Here is a 24,232-nt window from a genome sequence, read left to right on the forward strand (position 1 = left end):
GCATGGGGTGAAATCTCTTCAGATTACCTCAACAAGTTAAGAACTAGAATGCCAAAGGTCTGTAAGTCTGTATTTGCTGCAAATTGAGAATTCTTTGACGAAAGCAAAGTATGAAGGACTATTATTTAAATTCAAAATCATTATTTATAACCTTGTCAACATCTTGACTATATTTCTTATTAATTTTGCAGTTAATTTCATGTATGTTTTCATGGAAAACAAGTACATTTCTAAGTGACCCCAAACTTTTGAACGGTAGTGTATATCTACTGTTTACTTATTTTATTCACCTCAACATTATCGCTATTTAAAGTGCAAGGACATGTCTGAACTCGTATCATCAAGCAACATAGATACAGCCTCTTTTACAATGAAAAGTCACGTCTGCGCTGTCATTTTGAGTAATGAAGTAAAAAGAAAAAGAAAAAAGTAAAATGACAGCATACCCTTTGTGATATTGACACGTATATTATTGTTAGAAACACAAGGCCATAGTAATTTAAGGGAAGGCAGTCGACAGCCGGTATTGGTTCTAAAGGGTTAAATTGAGAGAAATGACTTGACTTCAAACCCACGTCTCAAACCGCACTAAAGGTAATTACAAATAGCCCTAAAATCTAATGACTTGAGAAACAGAGAGAACAGACACAGATAGTACAGACACAGAAAACGTTTTATGTGAATGAAATCTATTTAAAACCCTGTGCTGTGTTGTCCTAATGGTCGGTTGGAGCTGTAGCTCTCTGGTCTGGCATCAGGACAAGCTAATCATGTCTGATTGCAGCGAACAGAGCAGAGCATCGTATGATTAAGATTCAGGAGGTTGGAATAGCGGGAGCAAATTATCAGAGCAATTCTTGGAGGGTTCTAAAAACCATACATCCCTGAGTGTCTTGAGAGGGAGAATAAAACATATTCTTTCTCTTATTTATTCCTCTCATCAAAGATGTCTTACAGGATGAGACCGTGAATTTCTGACTATGACTTTAAAGTACTTACATAACATCTGTCCTTGCTCAAGAAGAGGGTTTGTAAAATGACGCAATCCTAGAAGCTGGCAATGAAGTTATATGATTTGTATAGGACACGCCATATCTCTCTTTGGAGGTTCCGTTGGATTTGTATTATAAGGCACTTGAAGGTTAGAGAGAGCTTTGATAAAACCAACGCAAGTAAAGGTATTGTGTTTGGAAAAGCATTGTGTGGCTGGATCTGGGGTCCCTAATAGGCAGACAAACAGGTATTTCAGTGGGACATATTATTGCACATGTTTAATAATGGGCACTTGTTGTAGTGGGTCATTGTTCGGTGGATAAAATAGTTCAGTTTTCCCCGTTACTCCTTGTCAGTTGTCTGCAAACTCAAACAATGGATGATCCTTGCCCTATGTGTATCACTGGAGAAAATACCTTTATTGCGACTCTTGTGCTCTCAAGTTTAGTATATTAAAAGAAGGGCTCTTTACTTTAGAGGCATATGTACTGGAGAGAAGCCTTTCCAATATAGAAGTGAAGCCTTTCACTTCAACAGCACTTCAAACCACATCCTCACAGCCTTTCCTTCTGCAAAACACTATTAACATTCTAGCCGACGTTGACCAAAAAAGTGATAACTGCTCTCCTAAAAATTGAAATTCCCATCAGCACACATTCTCCTAAGGATTAATCAGCTTGTCCATGTCCTATTTACAGAGAGGGGCGTGCTATCTGAGTCTACCATTGTGAAAAATTGACCCCATCTTTTGGGTTAAGCGTGTCCATCAATTTGGGTACAATAGTGCCACGATAAAGGAACACGTGGTAGAGGTTTAGATTTACAGTTGAAGTCAGAAGTTTACATTCACATTAGCCAAATACATTTAAACTCAGTTTCTCACAATTCATGACATTTAATCCTAGTAAAATCCCCTGTCTTAGGTCAGTTAGGATCACCACATTATTTTAAGAATGTGAAATGTCAGAATAATAGTAGAGAGAATTATTTATTTCAGCTTTTATTTATTTCATCACATTTCCAGTGGGTCAGAAGTTTCCATACACTCAATCAGTATTTGGTAGCATTGCCTTTAAATAGTTTAACTTGGGTCAAACGTTTCGGGTAGCCTTCCACAAGCTTCCCACAATAAGTTGGGTGAATTTTGGTCCATTCCTGCTGACAGAGCTGGTTTAACTGAGTCGGGTTTGTAGGCCTCCTTGCTCGCACACACTGTTTCAGTCCTGCCCATACATCTTTTATAGGGTTGAGGTCAGGGCTTTGTGATGGCCACTCCAATACCTTGACTTTGTTGTCCTTAAGCCATTTTGCCACAACTTTGGAAGTATGCTTGGGGTCATTGTCCATTTGGAAGACCCATTTGTGACCAAGCTGTAACTTCTTGACTGATGTCTTGAGATGTTGCTTCAATATATCAACATAATTGTCCTACCTCATGGTGCCATCTATTTTGTGAAGTGCACCAGTCCCTCCTGCAGCAAAGCACCCCCACAACATGATGCAGCCACCCCCGTGCTTCACGGTTGGGATGGTGTTCTTCGGCTTGCAAGCCTCCCCCCTTTTCCTCCAAACATAACAATGGTCATTATGGCCAAACAGTTCTATTTATGTTTCATCAGACCAGAGGACATTTCTCCAAAAAGTACGATCTTTGTCCCTATGTGCAGTTGCAAACCGTAGTCTGGCTTTTTCATGGCAGTTTATGGATCAGTGGCTTCTTCCTTGCCGAGTGGCCTTTCAGGTTATGTCGATATAGGACTCGTTTTATTGTGGATATAGATACTTTTGTACCTGTTTCCTCCAGCATCTTCACAAGGTCCTTTCTGATGTTTTGGGATTGATTTGCACTTTCACACTAAAGTACGTTCATCTCTAGGACAGAAACGCGTCTCCTTCCTGAGCGGAATGACAGCTGCGTGGTCCCATGGTGTTTATACTTGCGTACTATTGTTTGTAGCCTGTGTTTCAGACATAAGGAAGTGGATGGCTGAAAACTTTCTACTTTTAAACTCGGACAAAACAGAGATGCTTGTTCTAGGTCCCAAGAAACAAAGAGATCTTCTGTTGAATCTGACAATTAATCTTGATGGTTGTAAAGTCGTCTCAAATAAAACTGTGAAGGAGGTCGGCGTTACTCTGGACCCTGATCTCTCTTTTGACAAACATATCAAGACTGTTTCAACGACAGCTTTTTTCCATCTACGTAACATTGCAAAAATCAGAAACGTTCTGTCCAAAAATGATGCAGAAAAATGTATCTATGCTTTTGTTACTTCTAGGTTAGACTACTGCAATGCTCTACTTTCCGGCTACCCAGATAAAGCACTAAATAAACTTCAGTTAGTGCTAAATACGGCTGCTAGAATCTTGACTAGAACCAAAAAAATTGATCATATTACTCCAGTGCTAGCCTCCCTGCACTGGCTTCCTGTTAAGGCAAGGGCTGATTTCAAGGTTTTACTGCTAACCTACAAAGCATTACATGGGCTTGCTCCTACCTATCTTTCCGATTTGGTCCAGCCGTACATACCTACACGTACGCTACGGTCACAAGACGCAGGCCTCTAATTGTCCCCAGAATTTCGAAGCAAACAGCGGGAGGCAGGGCTTTCTCCTACAGAGCTCAATTTTTATGGAATGGTCTGCTTACCCATGTGAGAGACGCAGACTCGGTCTCAACTTTTAAGTCTTTACTGAAGACTCATCTCTTCAGTGGGTCATATGATTGAGTGTAGTATGGCCCAGGAGTGTGAAGGTGAACGGAAAGGCTCTGGAGCAACGAACCGCCCTTGCTGTGTCTGCCTGGCCGGTTCCCCTCTCTCCACTGGGATTCTCTGCCTCTAACCCAATTATGGGGGCTGAGTCACTGGCTTACTGGTGCTCTTTCAAGCCGTCCCTAGGAGGGGTGCGTCACTTGAGTGGGTTGAGTCACTGACGTGATCTTCCTGTCTGGGTTGGCGCCCCCCCTTGGGTTGTGCCGTGGCGGAGATCTTTATGGGCTATACTCGGCCTTGTCTCAGGATGGTAAGTTGGTGGTTGAAGATATCCCTCTAGTGGTGTGGGGGCTTTGCTTTGGCAAAGTGGGTGGGGTTATATCTTTCCTGTTTGGCTCTGTCCGGGGGTATCGTCGGATGGGGCCACTTTGCCTCCTGACCCCTCCTGTCTCAGCCTCCAGTATTTATGCTGCAGTAGTTTATGTGTCGGGGGGCTAGGGTCAGTTTGTTATATCTGGAGTACTTCTCCTGTCTTATCCGGTGTCCTGTGTGAATTTAAGTATGCTCTCTCTAATTCTCTCTCTCTTTCTCTCTTTCTTTCTCTCGGAGGACCTGAGCCCTAGGACCATGCCTCAGGACTACCTGTCATGAGGACTCCTTGCTGTCCCCAGTCCACCTGGCCGTGCTGCTGCTCCAGTTTCAACTGTTCTGCCTGCGGCTATATAACCCTGACCTGTTCACCGGACGTGCTACCTGTCCCAGACCTGCTGTTTTCAACTCTCTAGAGACCGCAGGAGCGGTAGAGATACTCTTAATGATCGGCTATGAAAGCCAACTGACATTTACTCCTGAGGTGCTGACTTTCTGCACCATCGACAACTACTGTGATTATTATTATTTGACCATGCTGGTCATTTATGAACATTTGAACATCTTGGCCATGTTCTGTTATAATCTCCACCCGGCACAGCCAGAAGAGGACTGGCCACCCCTCATAGCCTGGTTCCTCTCTAGGTTTCTTCCTAGGTTTTGGCCTTTCTAGGGAATTTTTCCTAGCCACCGTGCTTCTACATCTGCATTGCTTGCTGTTTGGGGTTTTAGGCTGGGTTTCTGTACAGCACTTTGAGATATCAGCTGATGTAAGAAGGGCTATATAAATACATTTGATTTGATTTGATTTGTACAGATGAATGTGGTACCTTCAGGTGTTTGGAAATTGCTCCCAAATATGAACCAGACTTGTGGAGGTCTACAATTTATTTTCTGAGGTCTTGGCTGATTTCTTTTGATTTTCCCATGATGTCAAGCAAAGAGGTAGGCCTTGAAATACACCCACAGGTACACCTCCATTTGACTCAAATTATGTCAATTAGCCTATCAGAAGCTTCTAAAGCATGACATAATTTTCTGGAATTTTCCAAGCTGTTTCAAGGCACAGTCAACGTGTATGTAAACTTCTGACCCACTGGAATTGTGATACAGTGAATTATAAGTGAAATAATCTGTCTGTAAACAATTGTTGGAAAAATGAACGGTGTCATGCGCTAAGTAGACTATAGTTTGTTAACAATTAATTTGTGGAGTGGTTGAAAAACGAGTTTTAAAACTTCTCTAGGGTAGGGGGCAGCATTCGGAATTTTGGATGAAATGATTCCCAAAATAAACTGCCTGCTTCTCGGGCCCAGAAGTTATGATATGCATATAACTGGTAGATTTGGATGGAACAACACTCTAAAGTTTCCAAAACTGTTAAAATAGTGTCTGTGAGTATAACAGAACTGATTTGGCAGGCGAAACCTGAGAAAAATCCAATCAGGAAGTATTTTTTGGGGGGGTTTTGTAGTTTTCCATTCAATGCCATTACAGTATCCATTGACTTAGGACTCATATTGCAGTTTCTATGCCTTCCACTAGATGTCAACAGTCTTTAGAAATTGTTTCAGGCTTGTATTCTAAAACATGAGAGCAGTCTGAATGAGTGGACCCTAAAGTGTCACAGAGCTTTTTCATGCGCGAGACGGAGCGACTGCATTTCTGGTTGACCTTTTAAATTGACAACGTTATTGTCCGGTTTAAATATTATTGATTATTTAGGCTAAAAACAACCTGAGGATTGAATATAAACATTGTTTGACATGTTTCTATGAACTTTACGGATACAATTTAGATTTTTTTGTCTTCCTGTTTTGACTGCGTTTGAGCTTGTGGAAAGGTAAGGGATTAATTTTATCTCTATTTCTGACTTCTGTAACTGTTCTACTTGGCTGGTTACTGTTTGTAATGATTTGTCTAGTGGGCTATGTTCTCAAATAATCGTAAGGTATGATTTCGCCGTAAAGCATTTTTTAAATCTGACACCATGGTTGGATTCACAAGAAGTTAGTCTTTAAACCTATGGAAAATATGCTTTGTTTTCTGAATTTTTATAATGAGTATTTCTCTATTTGAATTTGGCGCCCAGCAGTTTCACTGGCTGTTGAAGAGGTGTGACGCTAACGTCTCACGTACCCAAGAGAGGTTAATGACTCCAACCTAAGTGTATGTAAACTTCCGACTTCAACTGTATGTACCAAAGTTAGCATGTGTAAGAGGACATATTGAACCACTAACATACTGTAGGTCTCAATCATTGGTCAATCTGTACAGCAGACAAAACACAATAGTACTGCTATTTTGAAAGAGTAAAACATTCTCATATTCACTTCTGATATTTAGGAGATTTTATTTATCAAAAAGACACAATGTAAGTAAATTTTACAATGGTAAAATAAAGAGCTGAGGAGTAATAGAAGGTGCTACAAATTCCTTTCTGAACATCAACGTTCTCATAAAATATAATTCATATTGTGAATAATCATATTTTGCGACGCTGAGAATTTTTACAAGCAGTGAAGGAACATATCACAGCAATAAAGCACAACTTAATCCAAACAGAAAACCTTCACAAGTATCCATCATTCATCTTCTCATCGCCCACACCACAATTCTAGAAACTTTAAGCTTTTGTCAGGGATATGAGAAGCTACAGTAAGTCACATCACCTTAAATATATGCATAGATTTGAATAAAGATGCCAGACCTAGAGACTGCTGAGGGGAGGACGGCTCATAATAATGGCTGGAATGGAGTATGGAATGGCATCAAACTCATGGAGACCATGTTTTTGATGTTTTTAATACCATTCAAATATTCCGCTCCAGCCATTACCACGAGTCCTTCCTCCCCAATTAGAGTGCCACCAACGTCCTGTGATAGATTCACAAACAATTTGGTGCTTTAGGTTCATTTTGTTCCTTTTCTCTGCAAGGTACAAATTAAAAAACAAAAATGAATATCTGGGCACACTGACTCAGTAAGACTAAGAGAAAATAACAATAGTAAAACTCTTCAGATTTGTGTATGCATGCGATGAGTTAAGAGCTAGAGCCCACTGATGCCGGGGGATGGTGAGGGAAGAGTGATAATAAAGGATGCGTGACGTTGGAAGCAGAAAAGGCTCGGAGCTGACACTGAAGCTGCACACTGAAGAGTCTTACCCATCTTTTCAAAGAACTCAGTGATAGCACACACGTACAGCCCAGAGGAGAAGTCAGAGAGATGATAATCACCCCTCTGAGAGATTAATTAAGCCTATTACTATCTCTAAATAAGCCTTCCTGGAAAATATGTAACAGGATGATACATTTGGAGGGAATGGAGGGAAAGTGGTTGACTCTACTGCCTATTGATTGGCCAGAGGGTGAGTGCTTCAGGCGATCAACAAACGTGTAATTTATGTCACATGTTCCACTCTTTACACTCAGATCATGGCAGATAGAAGTGTTTGTGTGCAAGTGTGTCTGTGTTTGCATGAGCGAGAGAGAGAGAGAGAGAGAGAGGATAGCAAGAGTAAAATAGGACTATGAAAAAAGCTGTAAATCATATTTTAAAGTAGTGTAGGTTTTCATCATACCATTTGATACATTATTGTCTATTGATCATTTATGTATTCATATAATCATAAGTACTACACAACATTTTAATATCATACTTCGTAGATACAGTAGCATCAGATAAATATGATCCAGTGCTTAAAAAACAAAAACAAGTAAACAAACACAGAGGAAAACAGGGTAAAGTAAGTGGATACATCAAAATCTCTCTTCCATGATTGGCTGGTTGGCTGCCACAGCTACCACAGTTAGGTACAGTAGAAATGAACCACAGTAGACTACTATGCCATTCATTTGAAGATGGTAATAGAAGTACCAGCAACCCCCCCCTGCCCGCCCCCCCCCCCTGCCCGCCCCCTGCCCGCCCCCTGCCCGACACACACACACACACACACACACACACACACACACACACACACACACACACACACACACACACACACACACACACACACACACACACACACACACACACACACACACACACACACACACTCATATACCTGCGCACACCAAATATCTAACTACATAACCAAGGAGGGACAGCCATGACGAAGTAGAGGTGTTGGTGTGGGGCAGGCTCCTCCTGTCTGAGACAGCTGGTACAGGTCAGGGGTCAGGCGGTACGGTGGGGAAGAAGCAGAGAGGTCACAGCACTATGACTGCAGCTACCTGGGAAACACAAGCACACCAGACAACATGCATCAATCATTAACCAGCGCTATATAGGCAAGCTAACGATGGGATGACAACCACTAATGTAGGCTACTCACAAAGCTAAGCTTTCTAAACCAAGTCTAAGCCAATACCACAGGTGTAATATTCATGTACATTTACCTTTACCTTTACATCCACTACTAACCGCCTTGGGCTTATATTATTTTCCCTTTTATTTTATGAATTATTAATTGGTAAGGAACTAATTTGTACTTTTTATTATGGAAGTGCCACAAGGTCGTGGTAGTAACTTATGATTGGTGGTCAGTGTATGAGTTCTAATTAAGTCTGGGCCAGAGTTCAACCAGCTGGAGATCCAAATGGTTGATTAATCAGCAGCCCCCTGTGACGGGCATAAAGTAGAACCACAAAAGGCCACAGTGCATCACTTTTATCTCAAATGATCCTCAGGAGTTGGCCAACAGGAGACTCATCTGTTAATTACAACACGTAGCTAAGATGATCTCAGGGTTATGCAGTACACAATATGAAAATAAAATATACAGTATTGTGCTTTAGATGTTTTGTGTTATGTGTCTAACTATACAACTTCTAAGATGATTTCAGGGTTATACTGTATGTTGTGCTGAGAAAATACCATGTATTGTGCTGAGAAATACCATGTATTGTGCTTTCGATGAAGTGTTTATGTTATGTTGAACTATTCAATCGTTATCGTTCCATGTCATAATTGAAGGTGTAAATGAATAGACATCTGGGGTGAGTCACATAGACCTGTTGCTGAGATCGGCTTTATATTGAACCCACAGGGCAAACAACACCCACAGGGCAAACAATGGCTTCTTCCTCCAACTACCTCTGCCTCACACCTGACACTATGGAGTCCATTCTTCCAAGCTGTCTGTCACTCAGTCCATCTTTCTCTATTTCTCCTCTCCTCTCCAGTCAGTCCATAACTACCTTTCCAAACAACATCCATTGGAGGGGTCTGGCGGTCATGTCAGAGAGGGCTAATCATGATGAAGGAAAAAGGAAACCACACACTGCTCTTGGTAGTATCACCGATATTTAATAAGTTTACGTATCGGCCTCACGGCCTTCGTCAGAGCTTTTCGAGAGGGCTAATTAGAGAGGGCTAATCACCAAAGCAGATTTCTCTCCAGCAATCTCTCTCCTCACTCTTTCTTTCTCTTCTCTCTATCTACTGCTACTCAGGACCTGACCAGCCAATCTCTGATTAAAACCCACCCCACCTTCTTTCAAAGAGAGAGGGAAAGAGGGAAGGAGAAAGAAAGGGTGAAAGAAAGACAAAGAGAGAGGGAGGAGAGGGATTGAGAGAGGCCACAGTCTATGAAATGGGGGCAGAGTTCCTGCAATCGTTTCTGAGAGATGGCCATTGGCTGAGACTGCCCGGAGCCAGGGATGCCTGTTTGGGTAAGAGTCTAGAAGAGAAAAGACCCATACAACTGAAGTTGAGAAAAAAATACACCACTGTGGTGTTTTATTTTTCATTCAACTTTCATTCATGTAGGTCTGTCTAATTCAGACAATATCTATTTTTGTCAAGATAGATCCTAGTGTAAGAAAGGCAGCAAGTGCAACCAGCAGCTTTACAATATTCCAAGTTCCTGCGACACACAAAACAAGGAAATTGAAAATGGAAAACTCAGACCTGCTTATATATCATTATGCTCTTTGGTAAAGCATTTATTTTTAGGGCAATATTGGTAGAAATGTTACAAATATGGAGGTTCAGGACCAGCGGATGCTCCTCAGAGGAGGAAGGGGAGGACCTTCCTACCCAGTGAATTTCATTTTTATTTAAATTGTGAAACATACAAAAAGTTATCTTTTTGAGATAAAACTAAATACAGTATATTCACGTCACCAAATAATTCATGAAAAAACACTGTTTTGCAATGAAGGTCTACAGTAGCCTCAACAGCACTCTCTTGGGTAGCACCACGGTGTAGCCGGAGGACAGATAGTTTCCGTTCTCCTCTGGGTACATTGACTTCAATATAAAACCTAGGTGGCTCATGGTTCTAACCCCCTTCCATAGCCTTACACAGTAATTATGACAACTTCAGAGCTTTTGCAGCATCAACTGACATGCTGTCCACCCAATCAAAGGATTAGAGAATGAATCTAGTACTGAAAGCATTAGCTACAGCTAGCTGGTACTGTAGTGCATACAATCTGGGGAGTATTTGAACAGTTTTAAACAAATTATTTTCTTTAAAATTGAAGGAGAAGCAAGACAGAGAGAGGGAGAGCTGGCTATATTTCCTTGTATTCTTTTCACTTTCACTTTCACTTACTTAGCTAGTGAATGCAGCTAGCTAGTTTAGCCTAGTCAAACACCTGACTCAAACAGAGAGAGATGCTATGTTAGCTAGCTGGCTATGGCTATCCAACACTGGAACTCTTCTAAGTCAAGATACGCTTTAGGTTTTATTAATTTATTGCCACCAAGGCCCGCCAGTGTAATTGCTCAACTGCTTTCTGTACACTGTACTGCATGATTGTAGCGGGTTTACTAACGCATTAGTTCTAGCTATGTTGACTATGATGATAGCTAATATGATGTCAATATGGTGGGGTGGGGGGAGTATAAAGGAATATAATTGATACAAAAAAAGAAAATAAAAGAAATGATGCAAACAATTAACTTGATAGAACCCACAATCTATCTGCACCCTGCCCTACCATCCATACCCTGATTGGAGTAAACTAACGGACAACATTACTTCTACTGCTACTTATACTGCTCACATGTACGGTACATGTAGTTAAATAATTATACAAATATTCTTAATTTCCTCTTTCTGCAAGTGCTGGATTTCAACCAACCGATCATTCATTCTGATCTTAGAGAGGTGGAGGGGGGAGAGGAGGAAAGAGTATGACGTTTGACAGGGGGATGAAGATGACTACGCTGCAGACCTCTGTCTATGAAAAGACCCCAGGCTTCCGTCAGATTGGTGATTGTATACCCATCTGAACGATGTCCTGATCCAGACAGGTTGGAATGATGCCAGGAAGGAGGGGGGAGAGAAGAGATAAAGGCACAGATGAACAGATGGAATGAGAGAACAAAACGTTTCAGGGAGAAATAGGGAACTAAAAATTGGGAGAATTGTGGATAAAAATGGGGAGTATGGTGGATAAAATGAATGGGACAGAGTAGAGAACAAGCAAAGACAAAGAGAGTGCGTAATTGAGAATGAGAGTGAGTAAAAGAGAGAGTGAACGAGAGAGAGAGAAACAGAGAGAGATCAAGAGAGAAAACGACAGGAAGAGAAAAGGAGAGAGCGTGAGGTAGAGAGTAACTGTAGGGAGATATGGTACTTTGAAGAGATCAGAGGGCATGAGGCTAACCCGTCTCCCTGGCACACACACACAGAGGGAGAGAGCTCTGCCAGTATCACCCACTTCAAAGCTCTGTCTCTGTGCCACCACAACGGAGACCCCCTTCTCCTTCCGGAAGAGTCTGGGAGACACACACATGCGCACGCACGCACGCACGCACGCACGCACGCACGCACGCACGCACACACACACACACACACACACACACACACACACACACACACCCACACCCACACCCACACACACACACACACACACACACACACACACACACACACACACACACACTTGTGCACACACACACGCACAGATGAATCTTCTGCAGTGTATCTTGGGTATAGCAAGGGGGCGCTAGAAAGCTGTTTGAACTTAACTCCACCTTGTCATTGAAAGACGTGGGCGGAAAGGAGGGAGGAAATGAGGAAGGTTAGGAGGGAGGAAAGGAGGAAGGTTAGGAGGGAGGGTATGAAAGCCAATAAACACAGACAGTCCCCAAGATGAATGCTCGAGTGACAAGCTGAGGGAAATAGTATTGCAGCAGTTTAGACATCTGGTAATGTGCCTCAGTATATCCATTTCCTGCAATCAAACAATATAAAAACTCCAGACAGACAGCCTAATGAGAAAAAGACAGGAGATAAACTGAATTAAAAAAATATATTGATGAAAGTGTCAAGGTACTGTACTGTAGATAACATAGACAAGTCAGACAACAGACCAGTGGAGGCTGCTGTCACATTAAATCACGTTTGATACCTTAATCCATTCCACCCATTACAATGATCCAGCTTCCCTTCATTTGCCTGCACTGAAAAATACATGTCAAATCCCCTTTGTACTGAGTGAGTTGGTGGAGGTGTTTACTATCGCCCAGCCAGAGTGAAGGAAGATTTAGAAGTCAAACTGAAATCCAGGGTGGATGGGATCAATGTGAGCAGCTGGGGAGGGGTTGTGTTTTGAAGGACCCTGTTCTGTCCGTCACGGCCCATTTCCAGCAGAGCCAGTGTCCAGATGCATGGAGCTGATAGGCCGTATCAAATACAACCCAAACTGGCTCCACGGCACAGCTATCACAGCTATCGATTGTCAGTCACAGGCTGGATGAATGGCGTAGACTCTGAGCCAACAGGTTGACCGGGTGGTGTGTGTGTGATTGTGGGGGGAAAGAGAGAAGAGGAGAAGCAGATATTTCGCATGACAGCCTAGTTTGACCACTCACATTCAAGTATCTATATTACTCAGTCTCTCTATCTTAACACATTTGATGGCTACACCGTTGTGTACAACAGTATATCCAGTATGAACCTAGCTCACCCATTGTACTGAATATCAGACCTACAGTCTGTCCACTCAAATACACTGGTGAACACAATGACATAGTGGATGGATTTATGCTGCCTCTTTAACCCTCCATGTGAGGTCCCTCCACACCTAAGCTGCTACCACCATCCATCCTTCCCTCTATCCCTCGATTGACTCTCTCCAAAACGGCATCTGTCTGTGTGAGGAGCTCTGTGTTGATCAGGCTGATGTAATGACAGCCTAAGCTGTACGTTGGAAGGTCTCACACATTAAGGCGCTGGCCAATCAGCTTTAGGTAATCTCAGCTCTACTTCCTGGAGAATGCTGGCTATGCTGAGCAGGCTTGGAGGCAGACAGGCGGTTTGGGCAGCTGGAGATATGTGTGTGTGTGTGTGTGTGTGTGTGTGTGTGTTTTGATGTGGAGGGTCTATATCTGTATGTGTTTGGGGAGTATAATTCTGAAATGATAAGATTTAGTGTAAATGGAGAGTAATTAAAACATGTATTTGAAAGCTGTGTTAATCATTTTGACCATAGCTACTAGTTTGTGAAATGTGTTACTGCTAGTCTCAGATCACCTGTGTCACATAGTGTTGTGTTTTCTCACGGAAAGAGAAACGTCAGTGACAGTCACCCACAGAGTCACAGTAATCCCCTGCAGCAAAGTTGGGAGTAAGCTGACGGCATGGAAAAAGATAAACAAGAATTGTCATTTTTCACCCCGTAATGGAAAATTGCACAGCACTTTCTCCCCATAGCATTTATTGCTAATAGAGTTTTTTTAAATCCATACAATCTAATTTACCGCAATAATTTCTACACACAAAATATACTTTCTAATTATTTGCACATTGTTTTCTTTCTTCCATTTTAGTTAGCTATTTCCTTCTTACTTTAGGGAAGATATCAGAAGCAGAAATAGGTTGAGCAACAAGACCTGAATCCACAATATCAAAACAATCTGAATTTGATTGTTTTCCTGAAACACAAATGGAATACTTTTATTTAAATTGACTTCTATCATTTAACAAAATACAGTCATTTTCTCAATAATAAAAAACTGCAAAGTCTCCCAAACATCTGAAGTCAACAAAAAGAAAAGTGACAGTCAGAGTGAAACATTCTGAAAGCAAAAAGAAAGTGTTTTCTTCCCTTCCCTCATAGAGCAGAGGATAGATTGAGGACGTCAGTGACGAATGTCTTGCATTAACTTTGTTGTTTACTTTCCCCCGTAAGCAGTGAAATAACCCTATTAAATCAAGTAGTCACTCGACCATTAATCTCAATGCAGCTGACTAGTCCCTCAAAGCTAAATGGGGTTTAGAATTTGCATGAGGCGAGTTTACCCACAAAGCCTTGCCTAAGAGGATTGCAGTTCAGACAGAGAGCTTATTGTCACACTTGTTCATAGACACGGATTAACGGTAGTAGACCACAAAAGCACTGCACTAACTTCATGGCAAGGCGCACAAGTTCCCTCTCACTGCATTGCTAGTGAAGAGATCTCTCTTTCAGTGGCAAAAATACAGAAAATTATAATGCAGCAGTTACTTCTGTGACATCTATGGATTAATAGCTACTCTGTACTCTGATTTCCTTTCATTTCACATGAGTACTTACTGCATGGTTATTTTCCTTTTTGGCTTTAGTTTCAAAATCAGGTGTTTATGGACACCAGAAAGGCCAGAAAATACAGTATTTTGGGTAACTCAGATTTTTCTGGCATTTCTCACATAGAAACTTAATTGAGAGGACTGATGTTGAATATGCTTTTTATATTTGTATCACAAGCCATTTTGGCGAGAATCATGATGAAAGTGGCCATTTTAGATCCTTTTTAGCCCTATACATTCCTCTTGTCAGCAGCCTGATCACTACAAATAGACTCGATTTAAAGCATTTGAAAAGGTTGTGAGAACGTCGATATATGCCTTCCTCAGCACTCACAAAAAAAAGAAAAATGATTGCCCAGCACTGGGCAACAAAATACGGAGCGCGCTGCTTAGACCACTGCATCACCGTGGTTTACAATGCCGTTAGAATAGTTGATGATAGTTGACGGAAACACCAAGCGCGTTGTTATCTTCTATTTAGTTTTAAGCCTTCTCCAAACCATAGCCCTAAACTTAACCACTCGAAATGAATGCCTAAACTGTTCATCTTTGAGTTGTTTCTGTTTTAACCCTGTAACTACACAGAATTAACTTCTTATGGCTGCAGGGGCAGTATTGAGTAGCTCGGATGAAAAGGTGCCCAGAGGTGCCCAGAGTAAACTGCCTGCTCCTCGGTCCCAGTTGCTAATATATGCATAGTATTATTAGTATTGGATAGAAAACACTTTGAAGTTTCTAAAACTGTTTGAATGATGTCTGTGAGTATAACAGAACACATATGGCAGGCAAAAACCTGAGAAAAAAATCCAAACAGGAAGTGGGAAATCTGAGTTTTGTAGGTTTTCAACTCATCGCCTATCGAATACACAGTGTGATATGGGTCATTTTGCACTTCCTACAGCTTCCACCAGATGTCAACAGTCTTTAGAACCTTGTCTGATGCTTCTACTGTGAAGTGGGGCTGAAGGAGAAGGGATTGAGTAAGGTCTACCATGACCTGAACATGCGCTGACCATGCGCATTCATGTGAGAGCGAGCTCTGTTCCATCGCACTTCTGAAGACAAAGGAATTCTCCAGTTGGAACATTATTGAAGATCTATGTTAAAAACCTCCTAAAGATTGATTCAATACATCGTTTGACATGTTTCTACTGACTGTTACGAAACTTTTTGACATTTCGTCTGCTTTTAGTGAATGTGCTTTGTGACTTTGGATCTGTTTACCAAACGCGCTAACAAAAGTAGCTATTTGGACATAAATGATGGACATTACCGAACAAAACTAACATTTCTTGTTGAAGTGGGAATCCTGGGAGTGCATTCCGATGAAGTTAAGCAAAGGTAAGTGAAGATTTATAATGCTATTTCTGACTTTTGTTGACTCCACAATTTGGCGGGTAACTGTATGGCTTGCTTTTGTGGCTGAACGCTGTTCTCAGATTATTGAATATTGTGTTTTTAGCCGTAAAGCTTTTTTGAAATCTGACACAGCGGTTGCATTAACTTCTCTAGGGTAGGGGACAGCATTTTCATGTTTGGATGAAAAACATACCCAAATTCAACTGCCAGTTACTCATCGCCAGGAGATAAGATATGCATATTATTAGTAGATGTAGATAGAAAACACTCTGAAGTTTCTAAAACTGTTTGAATCATATCTGTGAGTATAACATAACTTATTTAGCAGGCAAAACCCCGAGGACAAAGCATTCAGATCTTTTCTTTTTTTGTGGTCACCGTCTTTTCAATGAGATTTCATTGGGACACCACATTTCTAAGCAACTTGCTTGCAGTTCCTACGGCTTCCACTGGATGTCACCAGTCGTGAGAAATAGGTTGAGGTTATTCCTTTGTGTAATGAAGAAATATGGCCATCTTGAAGTCGAGGCACTCCTGGTGTCCTAGACATGCGTTTCAATCAAACAGAAGGCATGCTACATATCGTTTTAATCCTGTATTGAACACATATCATCCCGTCTTCAATTTTATCGATTATTAACGTTAAAAAATACCTAAAGTTGTATTACATAAGTAGTTTGACATTTTTTGGCAAAGTTTAAAGGTAACCTTTGACACATTTTGTCCTCATGTTTGAGCAAGTTGGAACCGGTGTTTTTCTGGATCAAACGCGCCAAATAAATGAACATTTTGGACATATATCGACGGAATTAATTGAACAAAAGGACCATTTGTGATGTTTATGGGACATATTGGAGTGCCAACAACAGAAGCCCATCAAAGGTAAGGCATTAATTTAATTATGTTGTGATGCAAAAATCCTAGCAAAATGCTTGGCGCATAGAATAAAAAAAGTTTTGTCAGATATTATTCATCCTAATCAGACAGGTTTTTTACATGGACGATACATTGGAGATAATATAAGGCAAGTACTGGAAACAATAGAACACTATGAGATATCGGGGACACCAGGCCTGGTTTTCATAGCTGATTTTGAAAAGGCTTTTGATAAAGTACGACTGGAGTTTATATATAAATGCCTAGAATATTTCAATTTTGGGGAATCTCTTATAAAATGGGTTAAAATTATGTATAGTAACCCTAGGTGTAAAATAGTAAATAATGGCTACATCTCAGAAAGTTTTAAACTATCTAGAGGAGTAAAACAAGGTTGTCCACTATCGGCATATCTATTTATTATTGCCATCGAAATGTTAGCTGTTAAAATTAGATCAAACATTAATATTAAAGGATTAGAAATCCATGGCTTAAAAACTAAGGTGTCATTGTACGCTGATGATTCATGTTTTCTTTTAAAACCACAACTAGAGTCTCTCCAGGGCCTCATAGAGGATCTAGATACCTTTGCTATCCTCTCTGGATTAAAACCAAATTATGATAAATGTACCATATTACGTATTGGATCACTAAAAAATACACATTTTATATTGCCATGTAGTTTACCAATTAAATGGTCTGACGGAGATGTGGACATACTCGGTATAAAAATCCCAAAAGAAAGAAATGATCTCACTCCAATAAATTTTTATAGAAAGTTAGCAAAAATAGATAAGATCTTGCTACCATGGAAAGGAAAATACCTGTCTATTTGTGGAAAAATCACCCTAATTAACTCTTTAGTCATTTCACAGTTTACCTATTTGCTTATGGTTTTGCCTACACCTAGTGACCTGTTTTTTAAATTATATGAACAAAAAATATTCAATTTTATTTGGAACGGCAAGCCAGATAAAATTAAAAGGGCCTATTTATATAACGAATATGAATTCGGAGGGCAGAAATTATTAAATATTAAAGCATTAGACCTCTCACTAAAGGCATCGGTCATACAAAAGTTATACTTAAATCCAAACTGGTTCTCTAGTAAACTGGTACGAATGTCTCATCCTATGTTCAAGAAGGGCCTTTTTCCCTTTATTCAGATTACACCTGCTCATTTTCGGTTGTTTGAAAAGGAAATCATCTCCAAAATATCCTTATTCTTTAAACAAGCCTTAGAAAGTTGGTTGCAATTTCAGTTTAATCCACCTGAAAGGACGGAACAAATAGTACAACAAATATTGTGGTTAAATTCAAATATAATAATTGATAAAAAAACTGTATTTATCGAAGAAATGTTTAAAAAAGGTATAATTTTTGTGAATGATATCATAAATAGGACTGGTGGAGTTATGTCACACATGCAGCTAACACAGACATATGGAAAAGTCTGCTCTACCCAAAATTACAACCAATTAATTGCAGCATTACCACAAAAATGGAAGAGGCAAGTAGAAGGGGAAAAAAGTAAGGAACTTGTATGTCGGCCCTGTATTAAAGAACAAAAATGGTTAAAGAAAAGTGTGAGAAATAAAAACATATACCAATTTCATTTAAGGACCAAAAAACTAACAGCTGTGCCATACAAATTGCAAAATAGTTGGGAAGAGATTTTCGATGTACCCATTCCATGGCACATGGTTTATGAATTGATACGCAAAACAACGCCGGATTCAAAACTTCGAATTTTTCAATATAAATTACTGTACAAAATTCTTGCAACTAATAGAATGTTATATATATGGGGTATACAATCTTCCCAGCTCTGCAGATTCTGTTGTGAGGAGGCAGAGTCATTAGATCATTTATTTTGGTATTGTCCATATGTAGCTCGTTTTTGGTCACAGGTCCAGGAATGGCTGAAGAATTGCAACATTTGCCTAAAACTAACACTACAGATAGCAATACTGGGGGATTTGAAAAGCCATAGTCAATCAATCAATAATATAATAATTATTTTGGCAAAGATGTTTATTTTTAATTTACAATCTGTAGAAGCTATGAGAATAGGAAGGTTCAGGTCTTTTGTGAAGCATCACAGCACAGTTGAGAAATGTATGGCAAATAGAAATCCGAAATGGATGATGTTGGAAGATAGATGGGAGGGGTTGGGTGGAGCTGAAGGGTGGGACTAATAACAAGATAAACAATATAGGGCATACGGGATCTGTGAAATGTGTATAGGTGCGGAGCTTTTGTGAAATAGCACAGTTACAAGTGGAAATAAAATTGGATGGACAACAGAAATAGAGGAAGGACTAAGAACAAATAAGAGAGAACTATTGTAAAGTGGACTGTGTCTGTAAGATAGGTATAAGATGTAGAAATTGAAGGTAAAAGCAGAAGTGTTTATAAGTTTACTCCAATTGGGGGATTGGTGGTAGGGTCGCGGGGAATAATAATAAAGGCATATTCTTTAAAAAAGTATGTATGTCTATATAGGTATGTGTATGTATATATGTGTATATGTATGCATACGTATATGGATATATATATTTACCCAAAATATGGGGGAATGGAAATGATGCAGACAATTACATTGGAAGCAACATTCTTTCCGCAATACTAAGCTGATCCACCCCTAAAAAAAAAAGAAATAAAAAAAAAAAAAAAGAAAAAAAAAAGAAAAAAACAAAAAGGCATTAATTATATTTTTATTCTGCGTTTTGTGTCGCTCCTGCAGGGTTGAAATGTTTTCTCTCTTTTGTTTACAATGGTGCTATGCTCAGATAATAGCATCGCATGCTTTCTCTGAAAAACCTATTTGAATTCTGACATGTTGGCTGGATTCACAACCAGTGTAGCTTTAATTTGATATCTTTCATGTCTGTAAGGGCTGTCGTTCTCCTCATCCTCGGATGAGGAGAGGAGAGAAGGATCAGTAGACCAAAACACAGCATTCGGGAAATAAGCCATCTTTTATTTGTAACGACGATGGCAACACGAAAAACAAAACACTTTCAAAATACAAAACAAGAAAACGACGTAGACGAAAACCTATACATGAACTTACATAACTAACGTAAAACTCACGGACAGGAACAGACTACATCAAAACGAAACGAACATCCAAACAGTCCCGTATGGTGCAAACATAACACAGATACGGAAGACAATCACCCACAAACAAACAGTGAGAACACCCTACCTAAATATGACTCTTAATTAGAGGAAAACGCAAACCACCTGCCTCTAATTAAGAGCCATACCAGGCAACCCAAAACCAACATAGAAACAGAAAACATAGACTGCCCACCCAAAACACACGCCCTGACCATAAACACATACAAAAACAACATAAAACAGGTCAGGACCGTTACAGAACCCCCCCCTCAAGGTGCGAACGCCGGGCGCACCAGCACAAAGTCCAGGGGAGGGTCTGGGTGGGCAGTTGACCACGGTGGTGGCTCCGGCTCTGGACGCTGTCCCCACACCACCATAGTCACTCCCCGCTTCTGTCTTCCCCTCCCAATGACCACCCTAAAACTAACATCCCCTAAATGAACGGCCAGCACCGGGAGAAGGGGCAGCACCGGGACAAGGGGCAGCACCGGGACAAGGGGTAGCACCGGGACAAGGGGCAGCACCGGGACAAGGGGCAGCACCAGGATAAGGGGCAGCACCGGGATAAGGGGCAGCACCGGGACAAGGGGCAGGTCCCGGCTGAGATACTCTGGCAGATCCTGGCTGAGGGACTCTGGCAGATCCTGGCTGAGGGACTCTGGCAGGTCCTGGCTGAGGGACTCTGGCAGGTCCTGGCTGAGGGACTCTGGCAGGTCCTGGCTGAGGGACTCTGGCAGGTCCTGGCTGAGGGACTCTGGCAGGTCCTGGCTGAGGGACTCTGGCAGGTCCTGGCTGAGGGACTCTGGCAGGTCCTGGCTGGACGGCTCTGGCAGGTCCTGGCTGGACGGCTCTGGCAGGTCCTGGCTGGACGGCTCTGGCAGGTCCTGGCTGGACGGCTCTGGCAGGTCCTGGCTGGACGGCTCTGGCAGGTCCTGGCTGGACGGCTCTGGCAGGCCCTGGCTGGACGGCTCTGGCAGGCCCTGGCTGGACGGCTCTGGCAGGTCCTGGCTGGACGGCTCTGGCAGGTCCTGGCTGGACGGCTCTGGCAGGCCCTGGCTGGACGGCTCTGGCAGGCCCTGGCTGGACGGCTCTGGCAGGTCCTGGCTGGACGGCTCTGGCAGGTCCTGACTGGACGGCTCTGGCAGGTCATAGCAGGACGGCTCTGGCAGGTCATAGCAGGACGGCTCTGGCAGGTCATGGCAGGACGGCTCTGGCAGGTCATGGCAGGACGGCTCTGGCAGGTCATGGCAGGACGGCTCTGGCAGGTCATGGCAGGACGGCTCTGGCTGGTCATGGCAGGACGGCTCTGGCTGGTCATGGCAGGACGGCTCTGGCTGGTCATGGCAGGACGGCTCTGGCTGGTCATGGCAGGACGGCTCTGGCTGGTCATGGCAGGACGGCTCTGGCTGGTCATGGCAGGACGGCTCTGGCTGGTCATGGCAGGACGGCTCTGGCTGGTCATGGCAGGACGGCTCTGTAGGGAGGAGAAGGAGAGACAGCCTGGTGCGTGGTCTAGGCACTGGCTGCGCTGGAGAGGAGGAAACAGCTGGAGAGAGAACCCGGAGAGACAGCCTGGTACGGGGGGCTGCCACCGGAGGACTGGTACATGGAGGTGGCACCGGGTCTACCGGACCGTGAAGGAGGACACGTGCTCTTGAGCACCGAGCCTCCCCAACCCTACCAGGTTGAATGGTCCCCGTAGCCCTGCCAGTGCGGCGAGGTGGAATAGCCCGCACTGGGCTATGCAGGCGAACTGGGGACACCACCTGTAAGGCTGGTGCCATGTACGCCGGCCCGAGGAGACGCACTGGTGGCCAGATGCATTGGGCCGGCTTCATGACATCCAGCTCGATGCCCAACTTAGCCCTCCCAGTGCGGCAAGGTGGAATAGCCCGCACTGGGCTAAGCACGCGTACTGGGGACACCGTGCGCTTTACCGCATAACACGGTGTCTTACCAGTACGACGCCTTCTACCTCCACGGTAAGCACGGGGAGTAGGCTCGGGTATCCTACCCGGCTTTGCCACACTCCTCGTGTGCCCCCCCCCCCCAAGAAATTTTTGGGTCTGACTCACGGGCTCCCAACCGCGTCGCCGCGCTGCCTCCTCATACCAGCGCCTCTCAGCCTTCGCTGCTTCCAACTCCTCCTTGGGACGGCGATATTCCCCTGGCTGAGCCCAAGGTCCTCTACCGTCCAGGATCTCCTCCCAAGTCCAGGAGTCCTTGTTGCTCTGTTGAGCACTCCCTTGCCGCTTGGTCCTAGTTTGGTGGGTGATTCTGTAAGGGCTGTCGTTCTCCTCATCCTCGGATGAGGAGAGGAGAGAAGGATCAGTAGACCAAAACGCAGCATTCGGGAAATAAGCCATCTTTTATTTGTAACGACGATGGCAACACGAAAAACAAAACACTTTCAAAATACAAAACAAGAAAACGACGTAGACGAAAACCTATACATGAACTTACATAACTAACGTAAAACTCACGGACAGGAACAGACTACATCAAAACGAAACGAACATCCAAACAGTCCCGTATGGTGCAAACATAACACAGATACGGAAGACAATCACCCACAAACAAACAGTGAGAACACCCTACCTAAATATGACTCTTAATTAGAGGAAAACGCAAACCACCTGCCTCTAATTAAGAGCCATACCAGGCAACCCAAAACCAACATAGAAACAGAAAACATAGACTGCCCACCCAAAACACACGCCCTGACCATAAACACATACAAAAACAACATAAAACAGGTCAGGACCGTTACAATGTCATTCATTTTAATGTGGCGTTATGCATTTTCTCAGGCTTTTTGCCAAGTGATACAGTAGCGTCTTGCCTAAACTCAGATTTTTGGATATAAATATGAACTTTACCGAACATAAAATACATGTATTGTGTAACATGAAGTCCTATGAGTGTCATCTGATGAAGATTATCAAAGGTTAGTGATTAATTTTATCTCTATTTCTGCTTTTTGTTAATGCTCTCTTTAGCTGGAAACATGGCTGTCTTTTTCTGTGACTTGGCTCACACCTTACATACTCATTTGGTGTGCTTTCGTCGTAAAACCTTTTTGAAATCGGACACTTTGGCTGGATTTACAACAAGTGTAGCTTTAAAATCGTGTAAAATACTTGTATGTTTGAGGAATTTAAATTATGGGATTTCTGTTGTTTTGAATATGGCGCCCTGCAGTATCACTGGCTGTTGATGAGGTGGGATGCTAACGTCCCACCTACCCTAGATAGAATTAAAGATTAACTTGTTCTTAACCTATGTAAAACATGTATCTTTCATCAAAGTTTATGATGAGTATTTCTGTTATTTGATGTGGCTCTCTGCAATTTCTCCGGATATTTTGGAGGCATTTCTGAACATGGCGCCAATGTAAACTGAGGTTTTTGGAAAGAAATATGAACTTTATCGAACTTTATCGTGGATTTAATATTCCAAAAATAACAGCGAGACGGCTACGCCACACACACAAGGGCGCGTCAAGTCACAGTCCAAAAACAAACAGGACTAAATCTAATCGGAACAGACACCACAAGAAATAACGAAACACCACAAACAGAAAAACAAGCCCGCACAAAAGTCAGCGGGCCAACTGGGTATAAATAGCCCACAATAAACCTAAACACAAAACAGGTGCAACAAATCAGACACAACTAAATGAAACAGAAAAGGGGATCGGTGGCAGCTAGTAGGCCGGAGACGACAACCGCCGAGCGCCGCCCGAACGGGAAGAGGCACCATCTTCGGCGGGATTCGTGACACATCAGCATACAATGACACCTTTGTTTTTAAGCCACGGGTTTCTAATCCATTAATATTATTGTTGGATCTAAGTTTAACAGCTAACATTTCGATTGCAATAATAAATAGATATGCCGATAGTGGACAAACTTGTTTACCTCTCTTGAAAGTTTAAAACTTTCTGAGATGTAGCCATTATTTACTATTTTACACCTAGGGTTACTATATGTAACTTTAACCCATTTTATACGAGATTCTCCAAAATTGAAATATTCTAGGCATTTATATATAAACTCCAGTCGTACTTTATCAAAAGCCTTTTCAAAATCAGCTTTGAAAACCAGGATTGGTTTCCCCGATATTTCACAGTATTCTATTGTTTCCTGTACTTGTCTTATATTATCGCCAGTGTATCGTCAATGTAAAAAACCTGTCTGATTTGGATGAATAATATCTGAAAATACCTTTTTAATTCTATGAGCCAAGTATTTAGCTAGATTTTTTG

General features: G+C 42.1%; 1 protein-coding gene across 1 annotated transcript in view; it reads right to left on the reverse strand.

Moving 5' to 3' along the window:
- Nucleotides 1–8,024: 8,024 nt before the first annotated feature.
- Nucleotides 8,025–24,232, reverse strand: part of LOC129837170 (t-SNARE domain-containing protein 1-like) — a 170,301-nt gene continuing 154,093 nt past the window's right edge. Inside the window, exon 12 of the mRNA XM_055903090.1 lies at nt 8,025–8,311. The gene's annotated coding sequence lies outside the window, so the exon portion shown is untranslated. The remainder of the gene's footprint in view (nt 8,312–24,232) is intronic.

This window comes from Salvelinus fontinalis, chromosome 38 (assembly GCF_029448725.1).
Source record: "Salvelinus fontinalis isolate EN_2023a chromosome 38, ASM2944872v1, whole genome shotgun sequence".
Lineage (NCBI taxonomy): Eukaryota > Metazoa > Chordata > Actinopteri > Salmoniformes > Salmonidae > Salvelinus > Salvelinus fontinalis.